We start from the raw sequence: 20,505 nt of genomic DNA on the forward strand, positions 1-20,505 counted from the left end.
CTGGGATTCTCTGCCTCTAACCCTATTACAGGGGCTGAGTCACTGGCTTGCTGGGGCTCTCTCATGCCGTCCCTGGAGGGGGTGCGTCACCTGAGTGGGTTGATTCACTGTTGTGGTCATCCTGTCTGGGTTGGCGCCCCCCCCCTTGGGTTGTGCCGTGGCGGAGATCTTTGTGGGCTATACTCAGCCTTGTCTCAGGATGGTAAGTTGGTGGTTGAAGATATCCCTCTAGTGGTGTGGGGGCTGTGCTTTGGCAAAGTGGGTGGGGTTATATCCTTCCTGTTTGGCCCTGTCCGGGGGTGTCCTCGGATGGGGCCACAGTGTCTCCTGACCCCTCCTGTCTCAGCCTCCAGTATTTATGCTGCAGTAGTTTATGTGTCGGGGGGCTGGGGTCAGTTTGTTATATCTGGAGTACTTCTCCTGTCCTATTCGGTGTCCTGTGTGAATCTAAGTGTGCGTTCTCTAATTCTCTCCTTCTCTCTTTCTTTCTCTCTCTCGGAGGACCTGAGCCCTAGGACCATGCCCCAGGACTACCTGACATGATGACTCCTTGCTGTCCCCAGTCCACCTGGCCATGCTGCTGCTCCAGTTTCAACTTCCACCTGACTGTGCTGCTGCTCTAGTTTCAACTGTTCTGCCTTATTATTATTCGACCATGCTGGTCATTTATGAACATTTGAACATCTTGGCCATGTTCTGTTATAATCTCCACCCGGCACAGCCAGAAGAGGACTGGCCACCCCACATAGCCTGGTTCCTCTCTAGGTTTCTTCCTAGGTATTGGCCTTTCTAGGGAGTTTTTCCTAGCCACCGTGCTTCTACACCTGCATTGCTTGCTGTTTGGGGTTTTAGGCTGGGTTTCTGTACAGCACTTTGAGATATCAGCTGATGTACGAAGGGCTATATAAATAAATTTGATTTGATTTGATTTGGTATGGTGAGACGTAAAGGTGTCCATTGGTATGGTGAGAAATGAAGATGAGTCCATTGGTATGGTGAGAAGTGAAGATGAGTCCATTGGTATGGTGAGAAGTGAAGATGAGTCCATTGGTATGGTGAGACGTAAAGGTGTCCATTGGTATGGTGAGACATAAAGGTGTCCATTGGTATGGTGAGACATAAAGGTGTCCATTGGTATGGTGAGAAGTAAAGGTGTCCATTGGTATGGTGAGAAGTGAAGGTGTCCATTGGTATGGTGAGAAGTGAAGGTGTCCATTGGTATGGTGAGAAGTGAAGATGAGTCCATTGGTATGGTGAGAAGTGAAGATGAGTCCATTGGTATGGTGAGACGTAAAGGTGTCCATTGGTATGGTGAGAAGTAAAGGTGTCCATTGGTATGGTGAGAAGTGAAGATGTGTCCATTGGTATGGTGAGACGTAAAGGTGTCCATTGGTATGGTGAGAAGTAAAGGTGTCCATTGGTATGGTGAGAAGTGAAGGTGTCCATTGGTATGGTGAGAAGTGAAGGTGTCCATTGGTATGGTGAGAAGTGAAGGTGTCCATTGGTATGGTGAGAAGTGAAGATGAGTCCATTGGTATGGTGAGAAGTGAAGATGAGTCCATTGGTATGGTGAGAAGTGATTGCTCCCCAAAAATATGAAACATGAAAAAAAATATATTTAATATCGAGGCACACTGAAGATAGAACCAATCCACATGTACTTTTCCTCTGCAAACAAAAGGAGTAATGAGTCTGACAACCCCAGTGTAGAATAGTTGATCTATTTACCTAGTCGGCTTGTTGTTGTTGTGTGTTCTAGGCTAGAGAAATATTCCTCCCGAGGCACATCCAAGTTACCAGTGCCACAGGGAGGGAAACCTGCATTCTGACAGGCAGCCAATTCACAACACAGCGGTTTTAAACAGCCTCTGTTAAATAGATGGCGATCCAAACGTTCCATTCCTACTTTATTTCTCAATTCCTAAATATGCACGAAACTGCACCATTTTAAACCCAGCGTTTTTAGTAGCATGGTTAGGCACGTTACCACTCACACAGTGAGTGCATAGGGGAGAGTGGGGTTAAAATGTAACACAGGTCAAATGTAGGATAACTTTGGGGTAAAACGCAACCCTCAATCATTTTTGGGGAGTGACTTAAATTGTGATGAGACAGACGGCATTTTTGTTGTTGTTGTTGAGCAAGAGTTGTGGCAACCAGGGAGAAGTGTTGGGGGACAAAATGGTGACATGAAGTGGGTTTCTGTGAGAGCTACAGGCCAGGGGTCAGACAATAGATTCAAATGTTACGAAGTGGGTTTCTGTGAGAGCTACAGGCCAGGGGTCAGACAATAGATTCAAATGTTACGAAGTGGGTTTCTGTGAGAGCTACAGGCCAGGGGTCAGACAATAGATTCAAATGTTACGAAGTGGGTTTCTGTGAGAGCTACAGGCCAGGGGTCAGACAATAGATTCAAATGTTACGAAGTGGGTTTCTGTGAGAGCTACAGGCCAGGGGTCAGACAATAGATTCAAATGTTACGAAGTGGGTTTCTGTGAGAGCTACAGGCCAGGGGTCAGACAATAGATTCAAATGTTACGAAGTGGGTTTCTGTGAGAGCTACAGGCCAGGGGTCAGACAATAGATTCAAATGTTACGAAGAGGGTTTCTGTGAGAGCTACAGGCCAGGGGTCAGACAATAGATTCAAATGTTACGAAGTGGGTTTCTGTGAGAGCTACAGGCCAGGGGTCAGACAATAGATTCAAATGTTACGAAGTGGGTTTCTGTGAGAGCTACAGGCCAGGGGTCAGACAATAGATTCAAATGTTACGAAGTGGGTGAATCCACGATTCATATTTTTTTTTTTGTTGCTCATATCACTTACTTTCTACTTTCCGAAAATCTCATTTTCATTCAATGTTGAACTAAGCATGTAACTGTGTTGACAGTCATTGATCTACAAGCCAAAACAAACCCTATGGAATATCAGTAGCCTAATGAATCCGCACGCTATGCCCAGGCCTTCGCCCCGGCGTGCCCGGCTTTCACCGCGCTGACTAACGCGAGGTAGGTGGCCTGTTTACTACCCACCCCTGTTCAGAGAAATTAGTGAGTGAAGTCGCTTGAATTATTTGCCATGAAGTGAAAGTACCAGGTTTTGGTTACTACATGATTCCATGTGTGTTACTTCATAGTTTTGATGTCTTCACTATTATTCTACAATGTAGAAAATAGTAAAAAATAAAAACGCTGGGATGAATAAACGTGTCCAGACTGGTATTTCTAAAAGACCCCTTTTCCATCTGTTCATCCAGAAATCAACTGCTCTTTAATTACTTGTTACTTTCATTTCTTATCAGTATTTTTTTGTTTAAACTGCATTGTTGTACTAGGGGCTCGTAGGTACACCTGTTGTACTAGGGGCTCGTAGGTACACCTGTTGTACTAGGGGCTCGTAGGTACACCTGTTGTACTAGGGGCTCGTAGGTACACCTGTTGTACTAGGGGCTCGTAGGTACACCTGTTGTACTAGGGGCTCGTAGGTACACCTGTTGTACTAGGGGCTCGTAGGTACACCTGTTGTACTAGGGGCTCGTAGGTACACCTGTTGTACTAGGGGCTCGTAGGTACACCTGTTGTACTAGGGGCTCGTAGGTACACCTGTTGTACTAGGCGCATGTGACTAATACAACTTGATTTGATTTAAGTTAAAGCCTTTACTTAGGCCAAATGTTTTTAGATGGAAATGGTCGAGAAATGTATCAATTCCTTCATTCCATGTGTAACTCTGTGTTATTGTATGTGTCGAACTGCTTTGCTTTATCTTGGCCAGGTCACAGATGAAAATGAGAACTTGTTCTCAACAAGCCTACCTGGTGAAATAAAGGTGAAATATATATATATATATATATATTTTTTTAAATACCCTAAAAATAGACTTCACTTTAATTTGTCACCCAATTCAATATGCTCCTATGAATTTCACATTGGTGCTCATAGGTCCTTTGATGGAAATACCCTCTATGGAAAACCTCAGTGCATTCATTACTTCATGTTCCAATAGTAAAGCATGTCAACAAACCGTCTTTCCTATGTTACCTCCAGAAGTACAACCCACAATACACCTGCAGTAAGGTCTACAAATGAAAATGTGTGCTTTTCCACTCAGTAGCATGTTTTTGCAGATGGAGTATACAGATCCAATAGAACTTGGCTTCGATCGGTTCCTTCACAACGTGGGCTAATATAGGAGTATTCTGTGAATAATGCCATGCTGTGATTAAAAGATTTGTGTAAACACCATTTTTTTATTTGACCTTTAGTTAACTAGGCAAGTCAGTTAAGACCAAATTCTTATTTCCAATGATGGCCTAGGAACAGTGGGTTAACTGCCTTGTTCAGGGGCAGAACGACAGATCTGTAGTTTGGGGATTTGAACTTGCAACCTTCCGGTTACTAGTCCGACGCCCTAACCACTAGGCTACCCTGCCACCCTGTTAATGGCAGGTATGTGAAGCTGCATGCACTAAGGAATGTAATCAGGATTTGGGGCAATATCGTAATATTTCTCAATACAATCGCGAGAAAACATAGTTTGGATACATTCCCTCTGGCATTTTGAAATATTCACTCTTTATCATTGGGGTCAGTCAGTGGCAGTTGAAACTTTCTTCAGACAATCATTTCCTCCTCCATGTTAGATGTCATATTGTACAATGTGTTTTCCCTTTTCGTAAGCCTAGATTAGGCGGTTGCATACAAGACATAGCTATGGGAAGGTGTTTAGAGTAGGGGGTGCTGACGATCACCTTTATGACAAAGCATTGCATGCATCCATTAAAACATATATTTTTTTAACTAGGCAAGTTAATAAAAACAAATTGTTATTTACAATGACGGCCTACACCAGCCAAAACCTAACGATGCCCTATGGGACTACCAACCATTGCCGGTTGTGATACAGCCTGGAATCAAACCAGGGTTTCTGTAGCAATGAGATGCAGTGCCTTAGACCACTGCACCACTCCGGAGTCCATCTATGCAGACTACAAAAATCCTATTCTTAACCTAAGCATAAGACAAGATTGGGTAACAGCAGTCACAGCACTAAGTTAATTAATGACTGTTTGGAAAAAAGCCTGCGGAAAAGCTTGTTGTGAACAGCACTCGCGCAGAGACAGAGGATCATAGGCTCAAATGCCCTGAGGGAGCGAGTGTGAGCCCCAATCCCGATTACATTCCTTAGTGCATGCAGCTTCACATACCTGCCATTGTGTTTAAACAAATCTTTATAAATCGAGCTCCACACTGCCCTTTCCCACCTGGACAAAAAGGAACACCTATGTGAGAATGCTGTTCATTGACCACAGCTCAGCGTTCAATACCATAGTGCCCACAAAGCTAAGAACCCTGGGGGGACTAAACACCTCCCTCTGCAACTGGATCCTGGACTTCCTGACAGGCCGCCCCTAGGTTGTAAGGGCAGGCAACAACACCTCTGCCACGCTGAGCCTCAACACTAGGGCCCCTCAGGGGTGTCTACTTAGTCCCCTCCTGTACTCGCTGTTCACCCACGATTGTGTGGCCAAACACGACTCCAACATCATCATTAAGTTTGCTGAAGACAACAGTGGTAGGCCTGATCAACGACGAGACAGCATATAGGGAGGAGGTCAGAGACCTGGCAGTGTGGTGCCAGGACAACAACCTCTCCCTCAATGTGAGCAAGACAAAGGAGTTGATCGTGGACTACAGGAAACGGCGGGGCGAACAGGCCCCCATTAACATCAGTGGGGCTGTAGTTGAGCGGGTCGAGAGTTTCAAGTTCCTTGGTGTCCACATCACCAACAAACTATCATGGTCCAAACACACCAAGACAACCGTGAAGAGGGCACGACAAAACCTTTTCACCTCCCTTAGAAGGGCATGAGTCCCCAGATCCTCAAAAAGTTCTACAGCTACACCATTGAGAGCATCCTCAACCGGTTGCATCACCGCCTGGTATGGCAACTACTCGGCATCTGACCATAAGGTCATCACTGGGGTCAAGCTTCCTGCAATTCAGGACCTATATAATAGGAGATGTTAGAGGAAAGCCCATAAAATGGTCAGACTCCAGTCACCCAAGTCATAGACTGTTCTCTCTGCTACCGCACGGCAAGCGGTACCGGAGCGCCAAGTCTAGGACCAAAAGGCTCCTTAACAGCTTCTACCCCCAAGCCATAAGACTGCTGAACAAATAATCAAATGGCCACCAGGACTATTACATTTCTCCCCCATTTGTTTAGTTCACTGCTGCTACTCGCTGTTTATTATCTATGCATAGTCACTTCACCCCTACCTACATGTACAAATTACCTCAACTAACCTGTACCCCCTCACACTGACTCAATACGGTACCCCCTGTATATAGCCTCGTTATTGTTAGTTTATTACTTATTATAATTTACTTTTGTTTATTTGGTAAATATTTTCTTAACTCTTCTTGAACTGCACTGTTGGTTAAGGGCTTGTAAGTAAGCATTTCACGGTAAGGTTCTACACCTGTTGTATTCGAAGCATGTGACTAAATAAAGCTGGATTTGACATTCGCAACTCAACAATCATCTATTTCAGGGATGGGCAACTTCGATGGGGGTGAAAAACAGGACTCATCATAAGGGACTGCAGTGGCTCGTGAGTCTGCGTACACATAATAACCCCCCCCCCCCCCCACCCCTCTTCGCGAGCATGCCTTGCATTCTCATGCATTCTCATTCTACAGTGACAACTGCTACTGAATCTTGGCTACTCATCACATTAGGAATTGTATTATATTGTTACCCTGCAAATACCTGATTTTCTTTCAACTCCAAGTAAGACACTGCAGCAAGAGGGTTTCAAAACACCACCTCAGAAGTCTTTCATCACAGTTTAGTGAAGGGGACAGAGCCACCGGAAGGAAAATCACTTTGACTTGAAAGGGAAGTTCACACACACACACACACACACACACACAGGGAAAACGTTGCTTCTTGTTAAAGCCAGTACTCGATACTAAGTCACAGGAAATTACCAAATGATAAAACAAAATCAGAATTTCAAAAAAGGCATACACATTTGGACACAACAAAGTGGTGAAAAGTGGAACTGAAAAAAGTGTTCACTTTAACAGTGAATGTGGAAAAAATAAAAGATGTCCAAAGCCAACATAAACATCCTCCAATCACAGAGGGGTTAATTCATGGAGCTATAGAACCAGAGGATGAAGATGAATGGAAAAACACACTCCTTCACACATCCTCCTCATGGGCCAAATATGTACGGGCCAGAGTTGAAAGCACCAGAACAGAATTGCTGCCAGAGCCCCATCTTCAAGTGCTCAAATTAAAAACGCTCTATTTCCGTCTCCTTTGATTCCTCCAGCGGATGCTGTGCTTGTCCCTCTTCTGGTTGGTCTCTCTGTGCTTGTCCCTCTTCGGGTTGGTCTCTCTGTGCTCCCCTTGCCTTCATCTATTCTGGGTCCTTTGGAGTTTCAGTCAGTTTCAGATGAGAGACTATACAAATCAGTGTTTGAATCATGAATAGACAAGATTTGACCAACTTTTGGTTTGCTCCAACTAACCTAATCAAAAAGTCCAAATGGAAACACATTTCATCCACAAGGATGATTCCAGACCCTAAAGGTCTACTTGTAATTAAGTAACGCACTTGATGTCAAGTCTTGGAAGGTGTTGGAAGGAGGTTGAGGGAAGGTTGGCCTACAACTTTCAGCCTTCAGTGAAAAATCATCATTCCACTCCACCTCATGAAATGCATGAGAATGCCCTGCTTTTCCCTGGGGCGGTAACTGAGGAGTTGGTTAGTTCATTATTACTTGGTCTTTAAAAGTGGCAAACCTCATTTTCTCTCACATTATTTGCAGGGCTAGAAAGGGAAGGCATTCAATAACTCCCAAGAGAAGAAGTTGCATTTTCCCTTGACTGGATGGGATGATGAATGAGCCAGGTCCAAACACACAGTCACAGACACACTAATAATTTGCACACACTGTATATAGACTTTTCTATTGTGTTATTGACTGTACGTTTGCTTATCCCATGTGTAACACTGTGTTGTTTGTGTCACACTGTTTTGCTTTATCTTGGCCAGTTGTAAATGAGAACTTGTTCTCAACTGGCTTACCTGGTTAAATAAAGGTGAATAAATAAATAAATTAAACAGTCACACACACTAATACAGTCACACACACACTAATACAGTCACACACCACTCCCTTAGTGGTGAGCCATAAATGGAACCAGGGCCAGTGAAAGGAAGATTGGCGCTCCATAGGGAACCCCACAGGCAGGTACACACACACACACACACACACACACACACACACACACAAAACTCTACAGGAGTTAGAACAACAAATAGTGCATGATGGGTATGGCCCAAGGCCTGGATCTTACAGTGGCATTGCAGAATCTTTCTGAAAGTACCGGTACCCATAAAGTGTATTGAAGACAAGACTTCAGAATAGACTTGCACTGATCTGAAGTGTTTAGCTGGCTAACTAAAGTCTGTGCAAAGAGACCCACAGACACACAGACTGGTAGTGGAGTCATTTTCTCTACTCAAATCAGCCTAACCGAACTTAAACGCGACCATAAAAAAAATAATCACTCACTCACCTCGACCATCTAGTCCTAGGGACAAACACAGAAAGCATGTCTGGGCAAAGTGTGTCTGAGTGGACAGCCAGAGACCTAGTTTCTCCCCTTCTCATCAAGTGTGGCAGGGAGGAGCACCATCACAAAGCGACAGTATGGGGACAGCAACACAGGGGCTGAGGAGGAGGGGTCCTCTCTCTCTCCCTCGGTGGACTCCTCACCATAGGCCTTTGTCCCCCACTCAGTCACGGATCAGTGGGTCTGTGGTATTATTCACCAACACCTCCCTGCTTCCCTCGCTATCTTTCACACTCAGGCACGCTTGATAGGTAGACCTAGGCTGTGTCCAAAGAGAAAAGGTGTTTAGTATCGGGGCGGCAGCTAGACTAGTGGTTAGAGCGTTGGGCCAATAACCGAAAGGTTGCTGGATCGAATCCCCGAGCTGACAAGGTAAAAAAATCTGTCGTTCTGCCCATGAACAAGGCAGTTAACCCACTGTTCTTAGGCCGTGTTTGTAAATAAGAATGTTCTCAACGGACTTGCCTAGTTAAATTTAAAAAAAGACCAATGACTGTTGACAGGACAGGATGGGTGAAAAGTGATATGGTGGACACCTATGGAATCCTTAGAGGTCAATGGAAGTCAAGGAGTGAGAGTTATTCAAGCTAGTTGGTTGCTGATGGGTAAAATACCCACTGGGCACAACCACTACCCGTCCTCGTCACGAAAACCTATCCTCGTCCTGACGACACAAAATAAGAGGTTTTGATCACATGGGGAACTTTTACATAAGCCCAGTAACAGAACCATTTCCCGATCAGATGTGCCTTATGTAACTATTTCAGGGAGGAGAAAGAACACTTGAAATACCATGTGGTCAGATTCAATTTGGGCGACTGTCTTTCAGTTGAAATAAATAAAAGAACCGAGGGCTAATCCTTTTCAAAGCGCCACGTAAGAGCATTAAAACTCCATTTTGCATTACATGAGTCCAAGCCAGTGTTGGGATTGACCCTTTGTTTACCAGCTCACAGCAACAGGGTTGATCAGAAACCAACATGGATGAACATTGGTAAAAAGTTCTGTGTTTAAATCATAAAAGGGGAGAAATTTCACACTATGGATATAGCAATGAAGTGTCTTACTTCAGAATTGCAAACATAAACATAAGGACTATTTTAGGAAAAGACCCCATTCATTCATTGCATCTCTTCACCAAACTACTAAAGGGAACAATAGTTGGCCTTGTTTTGAGGCTGGCCCTCAATTCTTGTGTCCCTGGCTTTGTTGCCACGGCAGCAGCTGCCGGGCTGCATCTTCACTGGGACGGGGTTAGTGGGACACAAGGCCCAACAGAGAGGAAGGGGTGAGTGAGACACAAGGCCCAACAGAGAGGAAGGGGTGAGTGGGACACGGCCCAACAGAGAGGAAGGGGTGAGTGAGACACAAGGCCCAACAGAGAGGAAGGGGTGAGTGAGACAAGGCCCAACAGAGAGGAAGGGGTGAGTGGGGCACAAGGCCCAACAGAGAGGAAGGGGTGAGTGAGACACAAGGCCCAACAGAGAGGAAGGGGTGAGTGGGACACAAGGCCCAACAGAGAGGAAGGGGTGAGTGAGACAAGGCCCAACAGAGAGGAAAGGGTGAGTGGGACACAAGGCCCAACAGAGAGGAAGGGGTGAATGGGGCACAAGGCCCAACAAAAATCGGGAGCGCTCCCCACTTCTGTCTTACAAACACACAGCGAAATCCTCAAATAGTTCCTAGCACAAATGATTGCACATTACACACATTACCTAACCATGCGTACGCATCTACGCACACAAGCAAACACACACACACACACACACACATCATAAACACGTGCACACACAGCCGAGTAGTGGGAGCAAGGTGCAGTCCTACAATACATCTACACATGTTCAAACAACGGTGTGTTTAAAGTGAGGTGGGACACAAGGTTTTTCAAGGACATGGTATTTCTTTTGACATGTCACAGGACAAGGGACATACGTTAAGATCAACTGAATTGGCCAAAGAGTGAGTTGTTTAGAAGCATCAGCTCCAGTCGAAAGCAGAGCAGGGTTCCCCATGCCCACCGGACTTATAGCTTCCTCACTTGGCCCGGGGAGTAGAGAATCCTCTTATGTCACCCTCAAATTAAAAACACTGTAGCGATCCCAAACGTTGACGAGAACAAAGCAGAATCGACATGAAGAGAACTACACCGTTTTTTTTAAACGACACCGTAAAACTATACCATGGTACACACCCTGACGGTGCAGATGCTTTGTCGTTGTGAGACCATGAAACAGGGCAGTTCCAAGTGCTTGAGAACTGTTCTGTTAGTGAAGAGGCAGTATTGTTACTGGTGGAGTTGCAGGTTGTTATTATTGGAGTTGCAGGTTGTTATTATTGGAGTTGCAGGTTGTTATTATTGGAGTTGCAGGTTGTTATTATTGGAGTTGCACCCTGTATCTCAGAAGAGTTCTAAATCACATTAAATTAGGCCTAACAATTATCCACATTGTGTTCGTAATGTGAGGTGGCCTAGCCCAACATTCCTGTAGATAATGGAATAACCAGCCAATCATATACTCAGCAGTAAATCAGCAGCAGTCTGACTAACACAGAACTGCAGATGTGACATGGCATTGACTTTGAACGATGTATTTACAGGGAATTCTATTGATTTATGATGTGCTCGTCTACACCTCTAATTCTGCAGCAATAGCCTAAATGTGTGCTGGTTTCGGATGAAGTCTAAGCCTAACAGTGCAGATAGCCTAAACAATGCCCTCTTCAGATTGTGATTGCATGCATATTTTGACAACAGCACCCCTTTTATTGCACCAACAACAATATATCCTCTCCTCTATTGTATTTAGTGCAAATTCAGATTTGCCAATACAGCATTTCCCACAAGTCAGCTGAATACAGACAGTGGAGGGCTTAAAATTGACCATATGGTGCCACTAATCCACAGTAATCTTTCACAAAGACAACAAAACAAAAACAAAAAGTTGTGATAAGTCACTTTTACGTAACAGTTGGAATTGTCTGTGGAAATCGTGCCTTTGGAAGAATACCTGTGCTTCAAAGAAGTCTGCTAAGCGCGGGGGGGGGGGGCAGTTTGTAAATGTAGTCTAATCTTGATACAAAACTATCCTCTCAATTTGAACAGAACGAACAGAACAATTCTTATTTTAAAAAGGGACTTTTCTTATTTCTAACTGCCCAGAACTCAAAATACGACAGAGCTGACATGGAACCTAGACAATGCGACAGAGCTGACAGGACCTGGACAATACAGCAGAGCTGACATAGGGCCTAGACAATGCGACAGAACAGAACAGACATAGCGCCTAGACAAAACGACAGAACAGACATAGCGCCTAGACAAAACGACAGAACAGAACAGACATAGCGCCTAGACAAAACGACAGAACAGACATAGCGCCTAGACAATGCGACAGAACAGAACAGACATAGCGCCTAGACAAAACGACAGAACAGACATAGCGCCTAGACAAAACGACAGAACAGACATAGCGCCTAGACAAAACGACAGAACAGACATAGCGCCTAGACAAAACGACAGAACAGAACAGACATAGCGCCTAGACAAAACGACAGAACAGACATAGCGCCTAGACAATGCGACAGAACAGACATAGCGCCTAGACAATGCGACAGAACAGAACAGACATAGCGCCTAGACAAAACGACAGAACAGACATAGCGCCTAGACAAAACGACAGAGCTGACAGGACCTGGACAATACAGCAGAGCAGACATAGGGCCTAGACAAAACCCTGAGCTAGAACTTTGACTGTACAAATCCACTCATTTCTCTCTATGGGTGCACTGTGCTGCATCTGCTAGGATAAAGCACATAGACCTCCCTATGCTGAATGGGCACAAGCAATGCTAGCCTAGCAGTACAGTACGATTATACAGCCCCAAACAAAAGGGTTCCTGGCCATCTGCACTGCACTCAATGGAATGCCTTTTTAGTGTCCCACCAAAACGCTTCCCCCTGCCCCATTCCACCCAAAAGCAGCATGTGACATTCCTCTACTCTTCTCTTGCTAGATTGTATTCTCTCTGGTTTATTTCCCTACCTTCTTCCTGGTTTATTTCCCTACCTTCTTCCTGGTTAGACTGATCTCCCTCCTTATTGGTGACGCTGACCCTTTTATCTCTTTATCCCATGGATACTTGGGATCAATTCCACTTCAACTGTGTGAATTTGTGAGCATCTCGCATTTACAATGAAGGGCAGATTTTCAATTAATTAACAGCTGCATATTAATTGGTGAATTGACCGAGGCAAAATGGGGAAAAAGGGACAACAAACCCGATATCAGTCCACAGTCCAGTCGTGGACTCCTCTCATTGGTAATGAAGGGAAGTTATCCAATTGATCAATTAAGGCAATATACTAGTGGGGCGGCAGGTAGCCTGGCGGTTAAGAACGTTGGGCCAGCCATCGAAAGGTCTCTGGTTCGAATCCCCAACTGCCGTTCTTCCATTGAGCAAGGCAGTTCACCAACAACAACTGTTCCCTGGGCACAGATTTATGACGTGGATGCTCCTCCTTGATTCAGAGGTATCCCCTTTCCCTTACTATCAATGCATTTTTTAATTGATAGGAGGTGAAAAAGCCAAAAAAGGGATGCCGGTCCTGATATCATTCCTCACTGTTTTCCTTCCCCTATGTTTTCTGAAAGCCTCGCCATACCAGCCTTATCTGCTCATCATGGTATACAGGGTAAACATTGCGTGAGGATCGAACCCATTAATAACCCGAATGAGTTAGCCAGATAACTTACCTAAATAATTGTGAAATAACTTCCCTGGACCACCTATAGTACTGTAGGTGATGGATAAATAAGCCTAGTCACAAGCCTCATGTTACACATGGTGTATTGAATATGGACCATCCATAGGCAACAGGAGAGACATTTAAGTGATGCAGAAACCTTTTTTCCAGGGTTTATGGGAGTTGTTCTGCAGGCATCACAACGAGGAACAAGCAAGTCTTTCAGGAGAACCGAATCACAAGACAGCAGCACTGTCACGGCATCGGTCACACACACACACGAGAACGCTTTCTGTCCCAGATGGAATGGCTACGCGCCTCTTACGTTGGGCCGAGGTAAACACTGTCCCGGTGTGTGTCGTCAGTGGTAGAGCAGGTCACTTGATCCAGTAGATAACCTCATCCTGAGACACACACACACACACTGCATGGAACACAGACCCCGCCCTGGCTATGTGGTGTCATCTTCAGTCACTATGGTGGTGTCAGTAATACGAAACTTGGGTTTCAATTTCAATTCAATGTTTGTTAAAAGAGAAGCTAACATACTGTCCTGAGTAAAGCTCCTCCTCTTATGAGTGGGGCCTAAACATTGAGGCTAATTTTGCATTACCATTAATTGTATTTGTTAGACGTCGGTGTGCAAATACACAGCTTGCTTCCCTTGAAGCCAAAAAGGTTCCTCATGTTGAATACAATGGCACCGGAGGAGATGGCTGCCGGAGATATAGGGGACGTAGGTCGCGGTGCCATGTAAGGATCCGACGGCGAGTTTGTAATCTGCCTTTACCATCAGTCCTAATAGCCAACGTGCAGTCATTGGATAAGAAAATAGACGAGCTACAATCACGTATATCCTACCAACGGGACATTAAAAACTGTAATATCTTATGTTATATTTCACAAAGTCGTGGCTGAACAACATGAATAACATACAGCTGGCGGGTTTTATGCTGCATTGGCAACATTGAACAGCCGCCTCCGGTAAGACAAAGGCTCTCGGTGTATATTTGTAAATAGCTGGTGCATGAAATCTAATAGTAAGAAAGTCTCAAAGTTTTGCTCGCCGGAGCAAATGATAAGCTGTAGACCACACTAATTTACCAAGAGACTTTATCTATATTCTTCGTAGCGGTCTATTTATAGCCACAAACTGATGCTGGGACTAAGACCGCACTCAATGAGCGGTATACGGCCATAAGCAAACAGGAAAACGCTCATCCAGAGGCGGCGCTCCTAGTGGCCGGGGATTTTAATGCAGGGAAGCTTAAATAGATTTAATCAAATCAAATGTATTTGTCACATACACATGGTTAGCAGATGTTAATGCGAGTGTAGCGAAATGCTTGTGCTTCTAGTTCCGAAAATGCAGTAATAACGAACAAGTAATCTAACTAACAATTCCAAAAAAAACTACTGTCTTATACACAATGTAAGGGGATAAAGAATATGTACATAAGGATATATGAATGAGTGATGGTACAGAGCAGCATAGGCAAGATACAGTAGATGATATCGAGTACAGTAAATACATATGAGATGAGTATGTAAACCAAGTGGCATAGTTAAAGTGGCTAGTGATACATGTATTACATAAGGATGCAGTCGATGATATAGAGTACAGTATCTACGTATGCATATGAGATGAATAATGTAGGGTAAGTAACATTATATAAGGTAGCATTGTTTAAAGTGGCTAGTGATATATTTACATCATTTCCCATCAATTCCCATGATTAAAGTGGTTGGAGTAGAGTCAGTGGCATTGACAGTGTGTTGGCAGTAGCCACTCAATGTTAGTGGTGGCTGTTTAACAGTCTGATGGCCTTGAGATAGAAGCTGTTTTTCAGTCTCTCGGTCCCAGCTTTGATGCACCTGTACTGACCTCGCCTTCTGGATGACAGCGGGGTGAACAGGCAGTGGCTCGGGTGGTTGATGTCCTTGATGATCTTTATGGCCTTCCTGTAGCATCGGGTGGTGTAGTTGTCCTGGAGGGCAGGTAGTTTGCCCCCGGTGATGCGTTGTGCAGACCTCACTACCCTCTGGAGAGCCTTACGGTTGAGGGCGGTGCAGTTGCCATACCAGGCGGTGATACAGCCCGCCAGGATGCTCTCGATTGTGCATCTGTAGAAGTTTGTGAGTGCTTTTGGTGACAAGCCAAATTTCTTCAGCCTCCTGAGGTTGAAGAGGCGCTGCTGCGCCTTCCTCACGATGCCGTCTGTGTGAGTGGACCAATTCAGTTTGTCTGTGATGTGTATGCCGAGGAACTTAAAACTTGCTACCCTCTCCACTACTGTTCCATCGATGTGGATGGGGGGGTGTTCCCTCTGCTGTTTCCTGAAGTCCACAATCATCTCCTTAGTTTTGTTGACGTTGAGTGTGAGGTTATTTTCCTGACACCACACTCCTCATTTCTACCAGTATGTTAAATGTGCAACCAGAGGGGAACTCCCTGACTTCACACACACCGCTCTCCCTCACCTTCCATTTGGCAAATCTGACCATAATTCCATCCTCCGGATTCCTGATTACAAGCAAAACAGAAAGCAGGATCCACCAGTGACTCGGTCAATAAAGAAGTGGTCAGATGAAGCAGATGTTTAGCTACAGGACTGTTTTTGCTAGCCCAGACTGGAATATGTTCCGGGATTTTTCCGATGGCATTGAGGAGTACACCACATCAGTCACTGGCTTCATCAATAAGCTCATCGATGACGTCGTCCCCACAGTGACTGTACATACATACCCCAACCAGCAGGTACCCTAGTGTTATGAGAGTTGGGCCAGTAACCGAAAGGTTGCTGGATCGAATCCCCGAGCTGACAAGGTGAAAATCTGTAATTCTGCCCCTGAGCAAGGCAGTTAACCCCCTGTTCCTCGGTTATTATAGCCCCCCCCCCCCCCGCACCTCTCTGATTCAGAGGGGTTGGGTTAAATGCAAAAGACATGTCAGCCAAATGCATTCAGTTTTTCAACTGACTAGGTATCCCCCAACCAGAAGCCAGGCAACATCCGCACAACATCCGATCAGTCTTAATTTCTTTCCAGGAGACATGCAGAACAAACCAATCTTCTGCAAGAGGTCAAATCAGTGGGTGGTGCAGAAAGTGTATGAGAGGCTTGTCCACCTGGCTGTGTAGTGCAGAAAGGACCAGACGGTTGTCTACAAGGAGCCAGAGTCTCAGCCCCCTCAAACAAAACATCCCTGCCAACACCGCCACAGCCTGCTAAACCATATGCCATTACCCAACAAAAGAAGAGAGGTTCACCAGCTGAAGAACATTCTGGAACATTTAACAAACAACATCCTTATTAAGTTAGACTGTAGTAGTATACTATAGAACACCTAGTATGCTCACAACTGCATTGTGGTCTAGATATTACTAGCTGTTACTAGCTGTAGTATATAATTGGGATAAATATATATATATTTTTTTATCACAAGTGTAATGACAGGTAACTAAAGGATTCCCTCTGCATCAGAAACCAATAGTGTTGACTTCAACTTCTTGATCAACTCATTGCGATATTCATAAAATGTTATTTGGATAAATTAGCTTCAGTCTTATTGCTAAATCAAAATATGCAGGTTTTAATAAAAACATGCGTCTGTCAATATAACATTCACGTAGACAAGGCTTGTATTCTAGACTAGGTTTATTTGCTCTGGAGACTGAAGTGAGTTTACACAGCAGTATGCAGGAACAGTTATGGCAATGCATGACATATATACAACAGAAGAAAAATATACTACTAACGACTATAATAAATAGTACAGTCCTGCAAACGGAATACTTGCATATGGTGTGTTTGGGTGGTGCAGTGAGGTATTCTGAGTCACTTTAACACAATGGGAAAGTGTTATGGGACAGTATTGTCTGTGAAGCAGTAGTCTGTGAAGCAGTATTGCCTGTGAAGCAGTATTGCCTGTGAAGCAGTATCTAAGCCGTATTGTCTGTGAAAGAAATGGGCAATGGTTGTGTCTGTATTCCTACTGTAGCAGCAGGCTGTAGAATGAGACATCTCACAGACGCTAGCTAGCTAGCTACAACACACGGGTATACAAATGCCAGCTAGCTAGCTACAACACACGCGTATACAAACGCTAGCTACAACACATGGGTATACAAACGCCAGCTAGCTAGCTACAACACACGGGTATACAAATGCCAGCTAGCTAGCTACAACACACAGGTATACAAATGCCAAGACTAATATGAGGTCATCAAGCCAAAGTCATTCCTTTTTTTAAATTCTCCTCCATCAAAAACATGTCCCCAGTTTTGCTCCTAATGAGACGCAACGAGGTTAAACTGGGCTAATTAGCTAACTATAAATGTTAGACTACAGTACATTATAGCAAACACAGCTAGCTAGCTAAACTTGATGTGGTGCTAGCAAGCCCTGTTATGGCCTAATCTATCACCAAATTGTACTGTACAACACTGCCTCGTGTAAAAAGAGAGTTTATATTGCTAGCTAGCTACCGACAGCAAAACAACTTACTCATTTGTCATTCACCATCCCGAGTCCTGGTCCAGCTGGTCTAGGCTTCCGCCGCTACTCGCCGGTCTAGGCTTCCGCCGCTACTCGCTGGTCTAGGCTTCCGCCGCTACTCGCTGGTCTAGGCTTCCGCCGCTACTCGCCGGTCTAGGCTTCCGCCGCTACTCGCCGGTCTAGGCTTCCGCCGCTACTCGCTGGTCTAGGCTTCCGCCGCTACTCGCTGGTCTAGGCTTCCGCCGCTACTCGCTGGTCTCGCAATTTGTCTCAACTCTAACTGCTGCTCATGGAACAATGGATGCCTAGACAAATAATCTCGACTCTAAAGAATAATCTCAGCTAAAGACCAACACATACAAATAAACAACCTATATAGCCAAACACATACATACAAAGTATGTACTGTAAATATACACTTAGTGTATAAAACATTAAGAACACCATCCTAATATACATACAAAGTATGTACTGTAAATATACACTTCGTGTATAAAACATTAAGAACACCATCCTAATATACATACAAAGTATGTACTGTAAATATACACTTCGTGTATAAAACATTAAGAACACCATCCTAATATTGAGTTGCACCCCCCCCCTATTTTTTGCCCTCAGAACAGCGGACTCTACAATGTGTCGAAGGAGTTCCACAGGGATGCTGGCCCATGTTGACTCCAATGCTTCCCACAGTTGTGTCAAGTTGGTTGGATGTCCTCCTCCCCTTCATCTACACTGATTGAAGTGGATTTAACAAGTGACATCATAAAGGGATCAAAGCTTTCATCTTGATTCACCTGGTCAGTCCATGTCATGGAAAGAGCAAGTGTCCTTAATGTTTTGTATACACAGTGGTAGTCGGTGGCGTTTCAGATTAGAGAGGGTGACTTTAGATTCTTATGAGCATGGCCTTATTTCTATTGCAGCATATTGGATGACTGTCATTCATATTCCATTAACCCAGCTCAATGTAACTTCAATAGGTTTAGGCTACTACATGATACTAAACTGTTCCCTATATCCATCATGAGGTTGCTACAACCTAGCCAATGAATGAAAGTTTACAACGTAGGTGCACAGGTCGAGAGAAATTTGAGTAATCAAGGTCAAACACTTTTCAACTGAATCAACGGAATGAATACACTCCTGATCACTCGCACACAGTTCACTTTCATAGCAGGCACATAAACAGCACAATCACTTTTCTCATTGTATAATTCCTTCTCTCACCTTTTCCCTTCACTTGAGGACCTGCCAAACAGATGTTTATTTTTTCGAATGTGAGCATGCACACAATGCTCCATTGTTTGTAATAAACCATGACAACCAAAGTTGACTTTTTTCCCCTTATAGTTTGTGTCAACTGACTGACAACTCCTAAGGCAGTTGGGTCAGATGATTTGAGGAAAGGCAAGAGCAAGACGTGATCTCAAGTCTCCTAAGCCTCATGGTTGTTGGGTTACTGTCCTGTTTAACAAGAGTTGGGTTACTGTCCTGTTTAACAAGAGTTGCTTACATCTATCTGTCAATGAAAACATAATTCGAGATATACGCAAATACATAGCACCATTATATGTCTACGTTACAATTAACAGATAACGGGCCCAACTGTATTTTCCGCGATCACGTGATGCTGCAAGAGAAGGAGTACTCGGAAAAGCGTAATGCTTTAATGCTTTAACCCTAACCCAAGTCTATCATAACCATTTCCATAATAACAAATTTGACCATAATGACTTCAGAATCCCAAGGTTGATGCTGCTACTACTAATAAACAGGGGCTTTGTGTGTAGAAACCAGGATCCTCAAAGTAGACTATAGCCTCACCATTCTTCTAATCAGGCCTGCAATGAAACAGACAATATTTCAAAACATGTTTGAATGCAAAAGTGATAATGCTGTGGTATCTTTTTCAAAAACATTTCATGATATACAGTGGGGCAAAAAAGTATTTAGTCAGCCACCAATTGTGCAAGTTCTCCCTCTTAAAAAGATGAGAGGCCTGTAATTTTCATCATAGGTACACTTCAACTATGACAGACAAAATGAGAAAAAAAATCCAGAAAATCACATTGTAGGATTTTTAATGAATTTATTTGCAAATTATGGTGGAAAATAAGTATTTGGTCACCTACAAACCAGCAAGATTTCTGGCTCTCACAGACCTGTAACTTCTTCTTTAAGAGGCTCCTCTGTCCTCCACTCGTTACCTGTATTAATGGCACCCGTTTGAACTTGTTATCAGTATAAAAGACACCTGTCCACAACCTCAAACAGTCACACTCCAAACTCCACTATGGCCAAGACCAAAGAGCTGTCAAAGGACACCAGAAACAAAATTGTAGACCTGCACCAGGCTGGGAAGACTGAATCTGCAATAGGTAAGCAGCTTGGTTTGAAGAAATCAACTGTGGGAGCAATTATTAGGAAATGGAAGACATACAAGACCACTGATAATCTCCTTTGATCTGGGGCTCCACGCAAGATCTCACCCCGTGGGGTCAAAATGATCACAAGAACGGTGAGCAAAAATCCCAGAACCACATGGGGGGGACCTAGTGAATGACCTGCAGAAAGCTAGGACCAAAGTAACAAAGCCTACCATC

The 20,505-nt window shown here is 44.2% G+C and overlaps 1 protein-coding gene across 2 annotated transcripts in view; it reads right to left on the reverse strand.

Moving 5' to 3' along the window:
- Window positions 1-20,505, reverse strand: part of cdc42se2 (CDC42 small effector 2) — an 86,769-nt gene that overhangs the window by 42,263 nt on the left and 24,001 nt on the right. Inside the window, exon 1 of one of the 2 annotated variants that reach the window (XM_031803107.1) lies at window positions 8,599-8,889. The exons of the other annotated variant lie outside the window; for it this stretch is intronic. The gene's annotated coding sequence lies outside the window, so the exon portion shown is untranslated. Of the gene's footprint in view, window positions 1-8,598; window positions 8,890-20,505 lie in introns of those variants that run through there. 2 annotated transcript variants of the gene reach the window in all.

Source organism: Oncorhynchus kisutch, linkage group LG23, assembly GCF_002021735.2.
Source record: "Oncorhynchus kisutch isolate 150728-3 linkage group LG23, Okis_V2, whole genome shotgun sequence".
Classification (NCBI taxonomy): Eukaryota; Metazoa; Chordata; class Actinopteri; order Salmoniformes; family Salmonidae; genus Oncorhynchus; species Oncorhynchus kisutch.